The sequence below is a fragment of the Triticum dicoccoides genome, chromosome 2A (genome assembly GCF_002162155.2).
Source record: "Triticum dicoccoides isolate Atlit2015 ecotype Zavitan chromosome 2A, WEW_v2.0, whole genome shotgun sequence".
Classification (NCBI taxonomy): Eukaryota; Viridiplantae; Streptophyta; class Magnoliopsida; order Poales; family Poaceae; genus Triticum; species Triticum dicoccoides.
The window spans coordinates 783,179,834-783,184,719 of NC_041382.1; positions in this window are offsets into that span (position 1 = coordinate 783,179,834).

The window sequence follows — 4,886 nt, forward strand, 5'->3', positions numbered from 1 at the left end:
TCGTGTGATGTGAATCAGCTGCATGCATGCATACATGCACACATGCTGGTCTCACATTAAGGTACTATAGTCCGTATTCTATACTCCGTAGATAGACAGTAGTCTAGTCAATGCATGCAAAAGTTACTCAACCAAGGTGGTGTTTGGTTCTCTAGTCCTAGGACCTTTTCTAGTCCCAACTAAAAAGTCTCTAGTCCCTAAAAAGTCCCTCCCTATTTGTTTCCAGAGACTAAAAAGTCCCTAGTCCCTTCCTAGAGGCTATTAAATGACCATGTTGCCCCTAGTATATAGAAAAATAACAATCAAATAACACCATGGGGTGGCGGGCCAATGGGTGCATGGAGGGGCATTGATGGAAAGTCCCAAAAAGTCTCAAAAAGACTCTCCTTGAGAGTCTTCTTCATTTAGTCCCAAATGCCTAGTATTGTCCCTAAAAAGTCCCTCCCGTTTGGTAAAAAAGTCTCTATGAGGGACTTTTTCTAGTTCCTACACAAAAAAGTCCCTGAAAACAAACACCCCCTAACTAAACTGAAAGGAAATGCATGCATGCTTATGATGATTATCTGAAATAAGACCGCTGGCATGCATTTATTTGCATGGGCACGCTTCCCCTTTCTTTTGTGTTTTAGTTTTACTTTTTGGCACTTTTTGAAAAACAACGGAGGCAGTTTATCTAATGGAAATCGATAAGGGCGCGTGTTGTTTTGAAAAAGAAAATCCATCTGCATGCGCACATGCACAATGGAATGCGAACATAGTATCGAAAGTGTTCTTCTGCTCATGAGCTCAAATGGTGCTGAATGGTATAATTGAAAGAAAAAGAAAAATTGTATCATTGATTACGGAAGAAGTGCAAAATGATGACAAACAGTAAAAGTTTATCGGAATCCTATCAAAATTGTATCATTGATAGGGAATATATATATATATATATATATATATATATATATATATATATATATATATATATATATATATATATATATATATATAGAGAGAGAGAGAGAGAGAGAGAGAGATTGTTGCAGGATCCCCACAAAAAGGACCCTGATCAGTAATTTAATCACGAGAACACTGACCAAGCTGCTTTGCACTATACTACTGAAGCAAGCGTGCAACCGAATAAAAGAAGAGACAAAAGGAAAGAAAAAACAGAGGACAGAAAGAACCAAGAATGCAGTTTAGTTGGACCCGTCTTTCTTTCCGGCCGGACCCGTCTTTCCTTCCGGCCGGTGAAGGAGATTGGTCAATCTAGGACAGAAAGCAGCAAATAAAAGGCAGGTGATGAATATAATGCGTACTCCTACGTGCGTCTTGTCGTGGAAACCTGAAGCTAGACTATTCAAACAACGCAACAAAGGCGGATGGAGATTTTGTGACATCCAAAGCAAATAGACAGAAGGAAATAGTCCAGTATTCTTCTTTGACCAGTGACCAATAAAGATACACACGGCCGGTGTGTCCTTGTCATCGTCCTCGCGATTTTGTAACGTCCGAGGACGGTGTATGAGGCCGTTTGGTTTATGCCTACAGTCACCCTATCAAATCCTGGGCTTGCCAATATTTTTGCGAAGGATTCGCCGCCTCTGATGCGCGTGGGCGTGAAAACTGATGTAGCAACCAAAATTTTGGCGTGCCTTCGCTGGATGGGTTCCAATCCAACCGCTAGCCTATGCGACAAGTCAATGCAAATATTTTGGTATGGTAACCATCGGCCACGATCCAAACAGGCTCCTTGTCTCGTCTGCTCAAGCCAATCCAGCAGGTTCCCGAAATGCCGGACGCGTATATACACATTTCCATCGTTGCATTTAAGATAGCCTAGCATTAAATCAGTTAGCTTCCATCGTTTCCTTCCAAAGCGAGACAAAAGCATTCCCAAGTTATAACCTTGGTGTGATCTGAACACGTGGAATACAAAATAATGCACAGTCTTCACAAAAAAAAATCATGTCTCTGTATTTTAAAAACTAACATAAAAATTAATCATATATTATGTATGGAAAAAGACTTATTTCTGGTGCATGGTTACTATAACATCTGAATTTTCCACGGTTTAAAAAAAAGTATAGCTATTTCGTTTCCTATAGGACTTAAAACCACAAAATGTCCAGGTATGTGGACTCATGTTTAGAAAAAAACATTAACTTTGTCGCCAAAACTAAAAGAACTTGTCATGGATGTAGTGGTTTTTGTAAGTACAAATTATATGGAACTTGAAATTTTCTAATAGTACAAATTCTGAATTCTAAAACTTCAAAGTTGGTGTTTTAAAAATCCTAATAGTTTCAAGTTCTAAATGTTGGGCCATTTTTTAAAATCAGCATTAATGTAGAAGTTGTCAAAAAGGGAAATAAGCTGGGCCATTTTTTAAAGTTGCCATTATCCTTGGCGTGGCACCTCCACTCTTACCATGCCCATTGTCATGATGCACCAATGCAACCCTCTAGAGAGTCGCGGCACCTTGCACTAATTTGGCTCTATCACCTTATGTTTGTAATCTTGTGCAAGAATGTACTAAACCAGACATGTATACATCTGGTTTTGTCCCTCACTCTAGTAAAAATAGAATGAATATCTTCTTGGTGTCTTCTTAACTCAATGTTGAATTTCCGCCAAAAATTCAGGGATACCTACGGAATGTTCTATCTTAGTGGACCCCCCTCCCACCCAGCGAACAGAAACGTTCGCTGGGAGGAGTTCGCCAACGGGAGTGAAAATGGCTCAATTAGCGTTTCTTGACAAAGCTCCTCCCCAAAAGCATTTGCATGTGCAAAAAATGTTGGATCTGTATTTCAACATGAAAGTTGCCAAACCTAAAATATGCCATACATCAAAATCTAGAAAATTCCCATGCATTAGAATCTGAAATCTACCACATCTTATAAGCAAACAAGAAAAAACTTAAATTTTCTGTTTGGACATAACTTGCCTTTGTTTTCATCAGAAGATGATGGAAAAAATAAACTTAAATTCTTTAATGAAAATAGTCTTATGAAAACAACTATGTCATGGGATTTTCAAAAACATTTATCTATTGTTTTCAAAAATGAATTTACATGGTTTGCGAGAAAATGGATAAAATTGCCATGATAAAATAAGTCACATGGTTTGTTCAAGCAAAATTGCCAACTTCCAAGAAACTGAATGGATAAAATCCTCCATGGTCAGACAAAAATAAAACTGCCGTGCTACAAAAAATAAATTACCGTGGTTCGAATTAAATTTTAAATTGTTCCCAAATAAAAATTGCCATGGTCACAAAAGTATGCCATGATCCATATATATAGAATTTATCATGGTCCACACACTAAATTTGTCATGATCCAAAAATTAAATTTTCCATAATCCATAAACTAAATTTACCATGATCCAAACAAAGTAATTTCGCCATGTTGCAAAAGAAAAAAATCACGATCTCCGGCAAAAATTTTAGGCATGGTGGCAAATTTAGTGTAATTTTTCCAAGATGAAAATTTAGCAAAATCACCATGATACATAGAAACCAATATCCACAACACTCAAGGAAAGCATCAACTCAATTGCCATGGTCCAATTTTTATTTTTTTTCATGGTGACATTACATTTGCTGTGCTCACAAAAAAATCATGATCTAAAACTAAAATTTCCATGGTCCTTAAATTAAATTAACTAAAAAAAAACTAAAATTTTACATGGTCCATGAAGTAAGATTTGCCATGATACATGTGATAAATATACCATTAACAATTAGACATGATAAAATTACTTTTATGGTACCTTACGAATTTGACACAAATATTTTCATTTGCGCGTGTCAAAAATTTAAGATGGAAACAATTAAATTGTCATGGTGCAAAATATATACAATGTCATGCAAGATAAAATTTGCCATGTTTACCAAAAGGATCAATAACATAAAGGAAAATTTTCCATTGTCCATAAACTAATGATTGCCATGATCCATAAATCAAATTTGTCGTTAGCAATTAGTCGCTACAAATAAATTTTATAATATCGTATGGGTTTGACAAAAAATATTTTTATTTTGTTCCTGCCAAATTTAAGAAAAATGTTCGTTTATGAATGACGACAAATTTAGGGTTGCTATTATCTAAAAAAAGTAACAACCAATTGGAAAAAATCATGTGAATATTTATTGAAAAATCATAGCAACTAGCTTGATAGCTAAAACACAAGTAAATTTGACACAAAATGATGGTAGAACTAACCAAAAACTGAATGTGTGATGGCAAAAATTATAATTAAGTTATTGTGGCTATTATGTAGATGTAGTAATAAACGTAAGTGTCCATGGGAAGATTTCATGAAAATAGGTCAGAGAACATGTAAATTTGCCATGACAGATTTGAAATTCATAAATTTGTCACCGTGGAAATTTACGAATGAATATATAACTTGCATATGATTAGAAATCTCAAAAATGGGTATACATTTGCCATGTGAGCATATATGAAATTGCCATCTAATGAACATGTACATAGTAAAAAAGTGCCAAGCAATCTGCAAATTACAAAAATACACAATCATCATCAAACAAAGTGTGTAGATAACAGAGGGGAAAACAAGTGACTGAACACATGCCGGCGTCCATGCTGCCAAGGAGCAGCTCGTGACGACAAGCGCGACCATGTTGGTGGCGGCCACGCTGCCAGCATGACCATGAGTGCCCAGGCGAAGTAGTCAGGCGAAAGCCACACTTGAAGGGCCTAACGACGGGCGGAGCACCCGATGGCATTGCCGGGAGTAGATATCAATTTCCGACAACACGCCACTTCATTATTTCATCCACGCGTGCACCACCTCCCACCTCGTGCCACACCCTCTTTGCTCTAGCTCGAGTTCCATGTGTAGCAGCTCTGCGGGGACATCGGGGCAAAGTCGAG